Raw genomic sequence first — 16,276 nt, 5'->3', positions numbered from 1 at the left:
TTTACCACTTCTCTCAACATGCCAAAATTGTAATGATTTACAATAAAAAGAAAATATTATCTTCCACACACATGACCATACAAACACTGATATATAATTTCTTATTCAGTTGAATTAATAATTAGAATAAAAAAGTTCTAAGGTTCACGTATTGTCTTTTTTTTTTAAAAGCAACTTGTTTTATTTATCTATGAATAACTGCAGTGTGTATATTTACAATGTAAATTTTGAAACCCATTGAAACATTTTATTGAGAATTATTCAAAGAGACTTCCAAATTTTCATAAATTCGAGGAAAATGACATGGGCATGGATACCATAAACAATCTCCGTTCGAAGATGGTCATGATACTATTTGACTTCAAGTTCTAAAACAGAATAATAAAGTATTAATACCACACACAGCTGTTTTGTCTAGGTTTTTGTCTCGCCTGCGACGAAAGTCGCGGAAAGCGATACATAGGGATTGCTTTTCTGGCGACGGCGACAGCGTCAACAATTATTAAGTTTTCTGCTTAAGTTAGTTTGATAGATCATTAATATTGATTATAAAGTTGTACAAGTGTGGACACAGATCAGTGTGGATAGTGTGATTGGATATTTGACAGTGTTTTATATGACAAAAGGAGTTCTATGTTTTATGTTTTCTATGTATTAACTGTGTTGCACAATGACAACCAACATGAGCATTAGGGGTGTTGTTTATTTAATATTTAGTTTTTTATGTTCAACACGGGCATGGAAGAGATGCTAATTGCATTAATTACCAAATGATTATGATAGAATATGTTCCACATCTTTGATTTTGGATACATTTTGTAGCTAGGAGAGGAACAAATAATGGGTTCATTTTTTTCTTAATGTGATTTTTTTATATGGGAGATGGTATCTGAGAACATGTATTTGCTTACTATTTGTATGGTTCTATTTATATTACTTTGTGGTGGATCGTCAGTATCATAAGTAAAATATTTCAGTTAAATGTGGAAATTGTCTCTCATTTTTAGTAATGACAATGCCTGAGATGATGATCTATGAACATCTACTTAAAATGTCTAATATCTAAAAAGTTTTAGTATTCAATATGAAAAAGGTATTGCAAAAGTATTCTCTTTTCAGTTTTTTTTTTTTTTGTTATATGGATACAAATATAAGTGATACCAATACAATGAAATATATTTTAGAAATCAATTAGGCCAGATAGGCCTTATAAATTTTGGTCTTTTTCTTAACATACTGAATGACCATTTACACTCAGGACTGTGTCGCCAGTAGGCAGTACAGATGTAAAAAAATAAAGTGTAACAAAAGAACCTAGCATCATATTGCTTGTAGCGCGAGTAGCATTGTTTGGTGAATTTGTGCTTTTTATTTTTTAATTTGGCTAATGGACAAAAAATGTTTGGTTCAAATCTAAATAAAATGCTTTTATCTCCCTGTTACTTACATTGTACATAGAATGGATACTACTTTGACAATTCCTTGTACATGAGAGTTGTCTGTCAAATCTTTATTTCACAAAGAATGAATTGCATAACAATGAACTGAGCTCAGAGCAAAGCACTTTAATAATACACTTAGACAATGAGCTCAATCCAGTGATATACTTTGTACACCAGGTCCTTCATGAACATCCTATTGGCCAAAACCATATCTCACAAACATGCCATACTTCCATGGTTGGATCAGAAGTCCTGAAAAAGACATGAACTTTATTAACATATTTTAAGTATATACACCGGTTAAAACTTTCACAAATTTGTGGTAAAATTATTCAGTATCTAGCAACTATCAATCGCTTCATGCACAAATTGATGTAGGTTGAGTGCCCCTCTGTCGGAAATAAGAACATACCGCCACCTAATTTTAGTTAACTGATGAAGAAACATTCAAAACTATAAAATGTTATCTAATAGACTAGCTGCAATGACATCCCAGTTTTCTAAAATGGTAGGTGGAACCTAAAACTCAAAAAATTTTAAACTATACATTTTAAATATTGCAAATACATGCAATAGTAATTCTTCTAAAAAATTCACTATATTTTTCCTTATTTTGTCTTTTGTTCGAGACTGTATATTGATCTCTAGATGTCTTTCAATTACATCCAGTTTGGCGTGGGTTGATGTTTGATTGTTGTACATGTTATATACATCGACGTGGGATTTGTTTATATAAATAAGGCGTGAAATAATTTTGGTTAACTGAAATCCTTTAACTTACTTCCAAATTAATGTTAATACTGAGGGAAAAAATTACATTGCTAAATAACCACTTTAAAACACATGCAAACTTTTTGAGAGGAAGGCATAATGCATGTAACATCTATTAGATTTTTATTAAACCATTCTAAACTACTGATAAGTGATAAAGTTTGTTAACTGTTACTTACCTTCAAAAAGGGGGTTGCATTTACTTTTACTACGTATACATATACATATAAATATAATCAACAATACTGCAACACCTAGGATAAATAGAGGATTGTTTTGTAAGAATAGTTGCTGAAATAAGCAGGCAATATTCAAAGTAGAATAACAAATATTACAGGACTGTGTTTTAAAGTAATAAGCATTGTGCAGGGCTCACGTTACCATGCGACTGGGGTGACAAAGTGGCTTTCCCAGTCGCCACTTCACTTTGACCGACCTTCAAAAGCGAAATCTAGTCGCCCTGTTGTTTACGATACTCGCTTTCAGTCGCTTTCGTCATCGGCAATATTCAACATTTACCAAGTCGATGAAACAGCAATTTTTCATTTGAAAGTAAAGAAATTCAAAGACATAAACGATTTATTTAGGAGGTTAAACATTGATTTTAAAGTTGGTTGCATGTTATTTTCATAAGGACAATTTTTTTTATCACTTCTGGTACTTGTTACTCAAGCGTAGATCAAATCATTCATATCATTTGGCAAAATAAGCTTGTTACTTCATTAGAACGTGATGAAATTAAAGATTTCTTGCTGTTGTGCAATACACTGTGTTGCGCAATACTTAGTAAATCTGTCGTCAGACTATAAACAAATAATTATAGCTATATAAAGTTCAATTAATTCACAGTCATATTGGAAATTTATGAAAATGTAAAGGGAGCTTACATCAATAGATATGAACAACTCACCAAAGTTTCATGAGAATTGCTGACAGCATTTTTGAGCTATTGTCCGAAAACTGGAAAATCACCCCTTTTTTAATGAATAAAACCCCATAACTCAAAAATGTTTAAAAATGTAACATTTATTAAATTCTAAACGGAGCTTACATCAATATAGGTATAAACAATTCACCAAAGTTTCATACGAACTGCTGAAAGCATTTTTGATTTTTTGTCCGAAACTGGAAAATCCCCCCTTTTTTCATGAATAAAAACCCTGTAACTCGGAAATGTAAAATCTAAAATATATAAAAATCGAAAGGGAGCTCATGTCAATAGATATGAACAATTCACCACAATTTCTTGCAAGTTGGTGAAAGCATTCTTGAGTTATTGTCCGAAAACTGGAAAATCCCCCTTTTTTAATGAATAAAACCCCATAACTATTAGACGTAAAATCTAAAATTTATAAAAAACGAAAGGGAGCTCATGTCAATAGATATAAACAATTCACCAAAGTTTTATGCAAATTGGTTAAAGCGGTTTTCAGTTAATGTCCAACATGTTGACGACGGACAGACAGACGGCCAACGGTATACCATAGTACGTCCCGTAACGGGCCTATAAAAATGACAGAGTGTCATACCACACCAAAACCTTCTGAAGGAAACACTAAGTTGGCAAACAAATTTATTTTTTTTTCATTGACAACCCTGTATAACCTTGCAGCAGTATCGAGTCTATATGCATTACCATGTATATTCCATGTACATTGAACTTAAAAATATGTGGTCATTGTCAAAGTTAGTTATGTCAGTTATAATTTACACATTTACTGAAAAATGCCAGAGAAGTGCATGTACAAACTTTTGAATTTGATCGGCAAACTGGGAAAGCCATCCTTTTTGTTGAGCCTTCGACTTTTCTCGAAAAAGCGAGACATAGCGATCCTACATTCTGTCGGCGTCGTCCACAAATATTCACTCTGTGATTAAAATTTTTGAAATTTTAATAACTTTCTTAAACTATCCTGGATTTCTACCAAACTTGGACAGAGGCTTGTTTATGATCATAAGATAGTATCCAGAAGTAAATTTTGTAAAAAAAAAATTCCAGTTTTTCCGTATTTTACTTATAAATGGACTTAGTTTTTCTGCCAGTTAACATTACATTCACTCTGTGGTTAAAGTTTTTAAAATTTTAGTAACTTTCTTAAACTATCCTGGATTTGTACCAAACTTGGACAGAAGCTTGTTTATGATCATAAGATATTATCCAGAAGTGAATTTTGTAAAAAAAAAATCCTGTTTTTCCGTATTTTACTTATAAATGGACTTAGTTTTTTTGCCAGGTAACATTACATTCATTCACTCTGCGGTTAAAGTTTTTAAAATTTTAATAACTTTCTTAAACTATCCAGGAATTTTACTAAACTTGGACAGAAGCTTGTTTATGATCAAAAGCTAATATCTAGAAGGAAATTTTGTAAAAATTTATTTCCTGTTTTTCCGTATATTACTTATAAATGGACTTAGTTTCTCTTCCAGTTAACATTACATACAGTCTGCAGTTAAAGTTTTTAAAACATTTATTAGATTCATAAACCATCCTGGATTTTTACCAAACTTGGACAGAAGCTTCTTACAATCAAAAGATAGTATCTAGAGGAAAAGTTTTAATAATTTATTCCCCATTTTTTGTTGACATAGCGATCCTACATTCCGTCGCCGTCTGAATTAAGGGATAAATCATCAAACAATGTAAAAATTATCTTCTTTATCATTTGTTCATTCAATCAATTTATGTTTCAACTCTTTTATAAATCTATAGATTTGATTCCATACTGAAAGTGTATTCATTTTTACAAGCATAACTTTTTTCATACATTTCAAACGTTTTATTTCATTAACTGTAAATCTATTATATGCATTCCCCTATCACACTGAAAACATAGATAACAGCAAAAGTAGGCGAGACACTGGGTTCCGCGGAACCCTTACAAATTTTTTATGAATAAAATCCCACAATTCTGAAACCTTAAACTTATAAAATTGAAAGGGAGCTTGCATCAATAGATATATATAAACAATTAACCAAAGTTTCATGACAAATGACAACTGCTTAAAGCATTTTCGAGTTAATGTCCGAAAACATGGAAATTCTCCTTTTTGAATGAATAAAACCCCTTACATTGTAACTGGATAATGTAAATTCTAAAATTCCAAAACAATCTAAAGGGAGCTCACATCAATACATGAATACAATCCCATATAACTCTGACACGGGAAACCTAAAATTTGTAAAATAATCAATTCACAACAGTTTCATGCAAATTGGTGAAAGCGTTGAAGAGTTAGTGAACAAAGCATTTTTAGAGTTATTGGGCGTTAACATGAAAATCCCCCTTTTTTAATGAATAAAACCTCACATTTTGAAAATTAAATTATGAAATTCCTTAAAATCTAAAAGGAGCTCACGTCAGTAGATATAATCAATTCACCAGAGTTTCATGCAAATTGGTGAAAATATTTCTGAGTTAGTGAACAACATACTAGAAACAGACAGATCAGGACAGATAGACGGACCAAGGCATACCATAATATTTCTCATGAATAGGCGTATGAAAACTGCAGGGTACATTTTGTACCATTCCAGGCCAACACCCTCTGAAGGAAACACTGTAAGGGCGCTTCTTTTCTATTTTTATGGGGGGAAAAGGGGGGGGCTAGGATGAAAAATTTTGTCCTGCCTTTTTTTTTAGTTGAGTTGTAATCTATCCTGCCTTTTTATTTTTCACTCTTTTTTGTCCTGCCTTTTTTTCTATTAAGTTTATCCCGACCTGTTTTTACATAAATTGTCATCCTGCCTTTTTTATAACTTAAAAACTCATCTCCTGACTTTTTTTTTAAATTTCATCCTAGACCCCCACCCTAAAAATCAAATGGTAGCTCCTTAAGTTAGCAAACAAATTATTTTATTTTTACATTGACAAACCTGTATAACCTTGAAGCAGTATCAAGTCCATGTATTATCCTGCATATTATTACATGTACATTGTACTTAAACAAAATGTGGCCATTGTCAAAATTATAATCTACAGTTTACTTTTCCATTGCTTTCAATTTAAGATCAGGGCATTTTTGTCATTGGAATTGAGTTTTGTAGTCGGAGATTACTCTAACCTCCAACAACTGTTTTGCGACACCAGCTAGAGCAGTGGGACTTCAGCTGGTCCCATATCAGATAGATGATATTTTCCCGTCCAAAGTGGATGTGCTGCTTCGTTGCTTCTGGAGGCGACTGGATCCATATAAATCAAGCCTCAATTTGTTTATTTTTCATTTTTCTCTTCATTTTTAAAAGTAAGTTTGATCGACCTGCCACCCGTTATCTTCTCAAATTTAGACAGTTTTCACATTGACTCATCAATATTGGCATTTTAACTTTCACTTTATAAGAATGTCACATGACCAACATTATGGGAACTTATTTATGCAAATGACCCTTATTCAATAGGAAAACATAATCCACATAAATCGAGCCTCAATTTGTTAATTTTTCTCTTCATTTAAGTAAGTTTAATCGACCTGCGGCTGCCACCCACTATTTTCTCATATTTGGACAGTTTTCACATTGACACATCAATACTGGCATTTTTACTTTCACTTTAAAAGACTGTGACATGACCAACAGAAAAAGTAATTTACAATGCACTATTATGGGAGCTGATTTATGCAAATGACCCTTATTCAATAGGAAAACATAATCTAACATCTCGTTCATTTATGATGCAAATAAGCTGAATGGCCGAGTGTGTTCAATTTGAAAATAAGAGTTAAAATACCGGAATCGCAAAACAGACGTTGGACGTCAGAGTAATCTCGGACTACAGTAGTGTCCGGTAATTCCGCCCATCCGGTTAACCCGCCCACTCCCATTTCTTCAGTAATTGTCACTTCCGTGAATATTTCGTCTGCTATTTTATTCATATAGGAACTGTACTTATCATCACTGCATGTCAAATTTTAAAGAAAAATTCTTTATTACGAAAACATCTAGTGATATTTATATATAATACCAGAGACATATAATACAAGAAATAATCATATTATTGCTTACAAAACTCATTTCTGACTTGAAATATTTTTTGGATTATCTGGAATCTCTTTATAAGTGGTCTATTAATAAATAGATCACCTTTTCCTTTCATAAATTTGTGATAAACTGGCCCTACATACATATTTACTGCTCGTGGGCGGATTTACCGGACAAACACATTTCCGATAAAAACACGGATGACCCACTTGTTCAAGGGAAGCAAATGCTCTTTAAATTATACGTGTTTCAAAAATTGAGATTAAAATTACAAAGAGAGTTGAGTCATTTTTTTCAGACTTAATTTAAATAATGACTAATGTAGACTTGCCTTCTAATTCTATAAAAAAAAAATCACAACTACTAAACAGGAACAATGGTACTTTTTATGCCCCCGCATTAAGTTTTACCCTTGTCCGTCTGTACGTACGTACGTACGTCCGTCCGTACGTCCCAAAATTGGTTTCCGTTCTCTAACTTGAGTTTGCCTCAACCAAATGTTATGAAACTTATACACAATGCTTATTTTCACAAAACACAGATCAAGTTTGAATTTTGGTGGCGTCACTTTAACCGTTCTAGAGTTATGCCCCTTTATAAATGGAAAAATTGCAAAGTTTTTAGTTTCCGTTCTCTAACTTAAGTTTGCCTCAACCAAATGTTATGAAACTTATACACAAGGCTTATTACCACAAAACACAGATCAAGTTTGAATTTTTGTGGCGTCACTTTAACCGTTCTAGAGTTATGCCCCTTTATAAATGGAAAAAATTGCAAAATTTTTATTTTCTTCTAAATATCAAGTTATTTTTAAAATTGGAGTTATCTTCCTTTGTCCATGATTATAGTTGAATCAACTACAATGAATGCTTTATACAATGCAATGTTTAATTTTGACTTCCACTGATAAAGCACAGATCAAGTTGAATTTGGGTAGTGTCACTTTAACCATTATTGAGTTATGCCCCTTTATAAATAGAAAAATTGCTGAATTTTTAGTTTCTGTTCTCTACTTAAGTTAGCCTCAACCAAATGTTATGAGACTTACACACAAAACTCAGATCAAGTTCAAATTTGGGTAGCGTCACTTTTACCCTTCTTCAGTTGTGTCCCTTTATAACTATATGATATGCAAGCGGGGGCATCATCTGTGTCCACATGTGGACACTATCCACATTTATTTGTCTATGAAACTACACTATGACATCTGATCTGCAAAACCTACAAACAGACACAGAAATATCATCAAATAGTGAAATATAAGATTGATTGCACCTTGTATGGATAGTTCCGACACGTGTTACATGGGGAGCCCGTTTGTTTACAAATAATAATGTCACGTGATCACGCACTGACGTCACAAATTCTTATCGTCCGACATTATTCTTATTACACAATTACTGTAATTACACAATTCACAAATGCATAACCCATTTTTCTTGCGGACATGCAATGGGAATGTGCACGGTTATCAAAAACTACAAAAATATTGCATGTACAGTTAATGAAGAAGTTATTTCATCAAATAGATAAGATTTTCACTCATGACACAAATCGACTGGGTGTCATCGGGGATAATTGATCATAATTGATGCTTTAGATCGAGGCCACAGCTTTTCAACCAATCGGGGAATGTTTACTTGGGGCATACATCTATTTTTACTGCAGGTTTCGACATGTTTAAATCGGGATTATAGAAAAATGGAATGTTGTTGGTAGATACAAAACAGAAAATGATGAACAATTTTAGCAAAAGATAAATTGGATCGGGGGTCTGTGTATTCACATTATTTGTACAACTCTCCTTACTCTTGGGAAGCGTGTGCTTTACATCGAGGCTTGCGTTGCTTTACAGCGAGGCTTGCGTTGCTTGACATCGACGCCATAGTAGTTCAACCAATCGGGGAATGTTTATTTGGGGCATACATCTATTTTTACTGCAGGCCAAGTTTTGGCATATTTTTATCGAAATGATGTTAGGAGATATAAAACAGAAAATGATAAATATTTTTAGCAAAAGATGAATTGGATCGGGGTTCTGTGTATTCACATTATTTGTACAACTCTCCTTACTGATGGCAAAAAATGGAATTTCCGTGACCTAAATGGTTCGCAAAAATTAATATTTTTATATATAGTATAGTAATTACTATCAGTACATATCAATTTGACGACTATTTTGAGGCCCTGCCCCCTAGGACATGATCCAGTGACTTTGAATTAATTAGCAATTTTCAATGTTAAGTTTTCTGCTTTTAAGTTAGTTTGATAGGAACTATACTTGTGATAGATCATTGATATTTAATATAACTTGAGTTGTATTACTATCAGTACATATCAGTTTGACGACTATTTTGAGGCGCTGCCCCCTATGACATGGTCCAGTGACTTTGAATTAATTAACAATTTGCAATGTTAAGTTTTCTGCTTAAGTTAGTTTGATAGGATCTACTTGTAATAGATCAATGATATTTTATATGAAGTTGCATTAATATCAGTACATATCAGTTTTGACGACTATTTTGAGGCCCTGTCCCCTAGGACATTGTCCAGTGACTTTGAATTAATTAACAATTTTCAATGTTAAGTTTTCTGCTTAAGTAAGTTTGATAGGATCTACTTGTGACAGATCAATGATATTTTGTTTAAAGTTGCATTACTATCAGTACATATCAGTTTGACGACTGTTTTGAGGCCCTGCCCCCTAGGACATGGTCCCGTGACTTTGAATTAATTAGAAATTTTAAGTTTTTATGCTTAAGTTATATTGATAGGAACTACTTACAATAAACAACGATATTTTCTATAAAGTTGCATTACTGTCTGTACATCTCAGTTTGTTAACCGTTTTCAGGCCCTACACATCAGTCCAGTGACTGAATTAATAAGCAATGTTGCTGTCCATAAGATTGTCTTTTTCTGTGTCAACAGTTTATTATTATAAAAAGTGGTAAATTTAGAAAATGTTAGTATTGTCACCAATGGCAGAATAAATACTACCGTTTTCCCATACTTGACCTCATGTTACACGTTTAAATGTGTCTGAGTGTTTTCTTATAGATCGTTCAAATCGTTTGTTAAATAAATTATATAGTAGATAAGTTTGTTCCTATGTAGATGGTTATAAATATGTTTTTTGACTACCCTCTCCATTACTTTTCCTACACAGGTAATTAGGGATATCGGTCGGTTAAACCGGTATAATTCTAGAATTTCAGAGTTGACAAAGGTAAAGGAATAGCAACAGAGACTGCCGTGTAACACAACCCTATTGAAAATCACTGCGCTAATTAGAACTACACCTTTTCATTGATCCCATTTGGTGCCAACGTTTATAATTTTCTTATTTAATATCTTTCCCGATTGAGTCTATCTTCCCTAGACCAAGCAGTGTTGTAGTATATGATGGTAATGGTCAGTCGATTGAGATCTGCCTAAGTGTGGCCAGGGGATCTCAAATGTGGACTAAGAGGAAGGTCTGGCTTACATTCATAGTCACTACGATGGCCGTTCATACGTTTGTGAAATGGCTGTTCTGACTCACCAACATACTGTTTACCACATTTACACTGTAGAAGATACACAGCATTTGTAGTGTAATACTCAGACTTTTAACAGTCACTTCACTGGTATGAAATACACAATATTTTGCAATGTTTATTGCAAGACTACAAATACTGTGTATCTTCTAATAGAATAGCATAATACACTAAATTTTACTTTGATCAAGTCCTAGAACAGAAAAAGTTTCTTCAAATTTGTGGCTTTATTAAATCTAAAAATTTACTCTGGGAACCAATCTGGAATTCCAAAATTGTTCTACTACTAACCTGTCAGTGCTTCTAACTACCTCCCTTACTACTATCAAAGAACTTGTTATTAACTTTTGTAATAAAGCTTATGAAAATAATGGTATTAATTATTTTTGGAGTGTTAAAAATTCTTTAGAGGTTTTAGATAAAATACGTGCTTTTGATGGTCCTCTTAATTCTGTTGTCAGTTATGATTTTTCTACTCTCTACACTACACTTCCACACAATCTTATCAAGAAAAAGTTTTCATATTTAATTAATGATGGTCTTTTGAAAAATCTCATTGCAAATTTATTTGCTGTAACTCGTTTAAAGCCTTTTTCTGTAACGAAAAAGGAAAGTATGCTAGATACACTTACTGGAAATGTGAAGATATGATTGAAGCTTTAAATTTTCTCCTGGACAACAAATATGTACGTTTCGGCGATAAAGTGTATCGAAATGTAGTAGGTATTCCTATGGGCACTAACTGCGTCCCTTTAATAGAAGATTTATTCCTGTATTGCTGTGAATCTCAGTTTATGACCAAACTCAGTAAAGACATTGTTACATTTGGTTGATACATTCAACAATACCTACCGTTATCTTGATGATATTTTTTCGTTAAATAATACTACCGAAATTTACCCAAAGGAACTTACTTTAAATAAATCTAACATAAACAGCAGTAGTTGTCCTTTTCTAGATTTAGACATTTCAATCTCTAAACGGAAACTCCATACTAAAATTTACGACAAAAGAGACAATTTTTCATTCCCTATTGTTAATTTTCCTTTTTTAGACGGCGATGTTCCTTTGGCTCCATCATACGGTGTTTATATATCCCAACTCGTTCGTTATGCCCGTGTGTATAGTGATGTCATAGATTTTAACGAACGTAATCAATGCATCACTGGTAAATTATTAAGTCAGGGATTTCGTTACCATAAATTAATTAAAACGTTTACTAAATTCTTTCATAGATACAAAGATTTGATTAGTAAATTTGGCTGTACCTGTAGAAAACTTATTAAAAACGGTATTTCACATCCTAAATTTTACGGTAATATTGTACTAAAAGCGCGGAAATCACTATGTGATCCGTGTAAACTCATCGAACCTTTGAACAAACTTATTAAGTAAAGGTTATCTTACCAATGTTGTAATTAGATCTTTGAATATAGTTTACATTGGCACAAATATCGATTTTGTCATCAGCAAATTAAAACATAATTAAATTTGAATTCTTTTCAAACGTTTTTTTTGGGATGTATAAATACACATCCACGTTCATTTTCTATATAGAGATTACTCTATCTATATATAACATTATACATACATTATACATATCTATTAAAAGGTTAACTCCTAACTATCCTACTGCCTGTCGATACTTTCTTTTGGCATTGCACAAGTCATGTCTTCTTTGACTGTCCATGACGTTAAAACACTAAATCCCTGGGATGTGTTTTAGTTGATTTTATAGTCTCTGATGCATGATTTTTTTTTATTATTAATTATTTTTTTGCTGTTAACTAGCTTTCAGTAACTGCGAGTTCTCTCAAATCGTACTTTCGTGTTATTATACCCCACGCAACGAGTCAGTCCGTCAGTCCTGTTTCTTGTCATCGCAACTCCTCTCAAACCACACAACAGAATTTCACGAAACCTTTTTAGATAACAAGGACATACTATGTAGTTGTGCATATCGACAGGAAATTACGATTCAATTCTTTTTCTAGGAGTTATGCCCCTTTGAACTTATTTACTTTAATGTACTACTGCAACAGTTTGTCATCGCAACTCCTCTCAAACCACACAACAGAATTTCATGAAACCTTTTCAGATAATAAGGACATACTACGTAGATGTGCATATCGACAGGAAATTACGATTCAATTTTTTTTCCAGGAGTTGCGCCCCTTTGAACTTATTTGCCCAATATACTACTGCAACCTTTTGTCATCGCAACTCCTCTCAAACCACACAACAGAATTTCATGAAACCTTTTCAGATAATAAGGACATACTACGTAGATGTGCTTATCGACAGGAAATTACGATTCATTTTTTTTCCAGGAGTTACGCCCCTTTGAACTTATTTGCCCAATATACTACTACAACCTTTTGTCATCGCAACTCCTCTCAAACCACACAACAGAATTTCATGAAACCTTTTCAGATAATAAGGACATACTACGTAGATGTGCATATTGACAGGAAATTATGATTCAATTTTTTTTTCTGATACAATTTTTTTTCTTACACTTATTTTATTTCTCCAATGACAATGTAGGGACGTGGGGTATGTGAGCGCGCTCACTAAGGTTCTTTCATTTTACCTGTTGATACAATTTATAATGTATTTTTGTTATTAAATGTTTACTTATTTAGTGTTATATCTCGTCTCACTATTTTTAATATTTACCACCTTTGATAAGTGTTTAGTATGACGATAAATTTTCACTTCTGTTCTCGTACTATGAACGACAAAATTATTTACTTTGTAAAAATTAAAAAAATATTTCCGTACTCTATGTTTACCTTACAACAAAATTATTTTTATTTACCTGTGTACGTTATTTTATTTGGCGGCATTTTGTCCAAGGTTATGGTTGTCTTTCTGATATTGTTTTACATCTAACCCCCGACTTGTTTTATTAATTTTGTATTTACGTTGTGTCATAGATCAAATTGATTCGTTCAGTGTTTGTTCACTTGTTTTTGTTAATATGTCTTTTGATTGAGTTAAGCCTTTGCTATTGATATTTTATAGTGTGTCTTTCTATGTTGTGATGTTACACTATTGTTTCAGGTTAGGGTGAAGGTTGGCGCCTATTAAAATGTTTGTTTGCACCTGTCCTAAGTCAGGAACCTGTTGTTCAGTGGTTGTCGTTTGTTGATGTGGTTCATAAGTGTTTCTCGTTTCTCGTTTTTTATATAGATTAGACCGTTGGTTTTCCTGTTTGAATGGTTTTACACTAGTCATTTTTGGGGCCCTTTATAGCTTGCTGTTCGGTGTGAGCCAAGGCTCCGTGTTGAAGGCAGTACTTTGACCTATAATGGTTTACTTTTACAAATTGTGACTTGGATGGAGAGTTGTCTCATTGGCACTCATACCACATCTTCATATATCTAATTAACATAAATTTTACAACATTTTCACCAAATTTTCATATCCCTCAAAATTTGTGATTTTGTTTAACCTAAAGTATGACTTTTTACAAAAATGTTCCCCCCTTTTTTTAAAAAAGTTCGACATTCATCTTTCTTTCATCTCATATATATATATATATATATATATATATATATATATATAACTCGTCTAAACATCAGCCCAACAATGTTAGATTTGTAAATTTGCTTTCGCAAATGTTTTGTTCTTCCCTCGCCGGGATTCGAACTCATGCTACTGAGATATAGTGACACCAAATCGCCTGCACTGTATCCGACGCGCTAGACCACACGACCACCTAGGCTTCACAAAAATAAAGCTTTCGGTGGCCGGGTGTTACCTTTCCTCGTCAGTTTTAATCTAGCGTCGTAATACAGTACATGATATATAAGGCATGAAGATGGAATTGTTACAGATCAGCTGAAATATCTATTGTAAAGGATCCTACAAATGAATGCAAGATACAGTCACAGAAATGATTATATTTATAAGTACGTTTGAACCAGTGACAACTCTACCCTCTACAACAGATTTATCCATCGGATGTGTACATTCTGTATATACAACTCGTCTAAACATCAGCCCAACAATGTTAGATCTGTAAATTTGCTTTCCCAATTTTTTGTTCTTCCCTCGCCGGGATTCGAACTCATGCTACTGAGATATCGTGACACCAAATAGTGATTTGAAAACAACGTTCAAACCTATGATTGCGTTGGATAAAAATCGCAATTTTTATACGTGTGCATGCAAAACAAATTTCTTGGTAGAGGGGTCTAAATACAGCACAAACAACATTTTCCAAAAGACCAAAAAAGAGTGAAAAAGTATATTTTAACAAAACGCATTTGACTAGCAGGTCGAACAAAGGATGTTCTTAAACCCTGCTGACTGCCATGGCGATTGCCAAATAAACGGATCACCAGATGTAACAAAATGGATCTTAATATTTAATTTAATACCAAACAGAAAACAATAAACTTGCGGAAAAGATGGTATACCGCAAACATGAGGTGCAAAAATTTGTACACCATATCCAGATTTCGACAATTAATGTCTCTTCAGTGATGTATATATGTATATATACAAGTCTAAATTGAAAACAACGTTCAAACCTATGATTGCGTTGGATAAAAACCGCAATTTTTATACGTGTGCATTCAAAACAAATTTTTTTTGGTAGAGGGGTCTAAATACAGCACAAACAACGTTTTCCAAAAGACCAAAAAAAGTGAAAAAGTATATTTTAACAAAACGCATTTGACTAGCAGGTCTAACAACGGATGTTCTTAAACCCATTTGTATATATATATAAATGTTGTTATAAACATTATTGAAAATTTTTTACCTTTAGTAGTGGCCCCTCTTTTTTTTTACTGTAATACCTAAAAAAAATGGTTTTTGAAAAGAATAACAACAATGTTATTCATTAATTTATGAACTGAAGTTTCTGCAGCTCATCTTTGAAAGTGCAATAGCAAATATGTTTTTAATAAGAAAACAATGAGGCATCGTATTGAAGGGAGTTTTTACTAAAAATGTCTTTTTTTACAAAGTATTTTTGTTCCTTACTAAACAAAGATTTTGATGACTGCGTCTTAAAAAGTGTAATCCTTTTCTGTTTCCTTCTAATCTATGTTGTTCATAAAAGAGGGATGAAAGATACCAGAGGGACAGTCAAACTCATAGATAGAAAACAAACTGACAACGCCATGGCCAAAAATAAAAAGACAAACAGACAAATAATAGTACAGATGACACAACATAGAACACTAAAGACTAAGCAACACGAACACCACCAAAAACTGGGGATGATCTCAGGTGCTCCGGTAGGGTAAGCAGATCCTGCTCCACATGTGGCACCCGTCGTTTTGCTTATGTTATTACAAATCCGGTAATTAGTCTAATTCGGTAGGTCACATTCGTGAAAAGGGAAGGGTATTGTAGTTACGACATAAGGAACATATCCGATATCATCTGTGAAACGGTTATTCCATAACGATCAACCAACTCGTGATGGCGTCCGTAAAATTTACGAAGGGATGATTTCAACTTCACCATTTGAAACTCTTGGTTTAATAGCTTTCTTGTGAGCAGCAATCCTCTATCAAGGAAATCAT

General features: G+C 33.0%; 1 long non-coding RNA gene across 1 annotated transcript in view; it reads left to right on the top strand.

Moving 5' to 3' along the window:
- LOC127733213 (uncharacterized) overlaps positions 1–16,276 on the top strand; it is a 288,514-nt gene that overhangs the window by 266,658 nt on the left and 5,580 nt on the right. The window lies entirely within an intron of this gene.

Source organism: Mytilus californianus, unplaced genomic scaffold (assembly GCF_021869535.1).
Source record: "Mytilus californianus isolate M0D057914Y unplaced genomic scaffold, xbMytCali1.0.p SCAF_3, whole genome shotgun sequence".
In the NCBI taxonomy this organism is placed as follows: Eukaryota; Metazoa; Mollusca; class Bivalvia; order Mytilida; family Mytilidae; genus Mytilus; species Mytilus californianus.
Note: the sequence above shows the minus strand (reverse complement) of the source record. Positions and strands in the feature narration are given on the sequence as shown.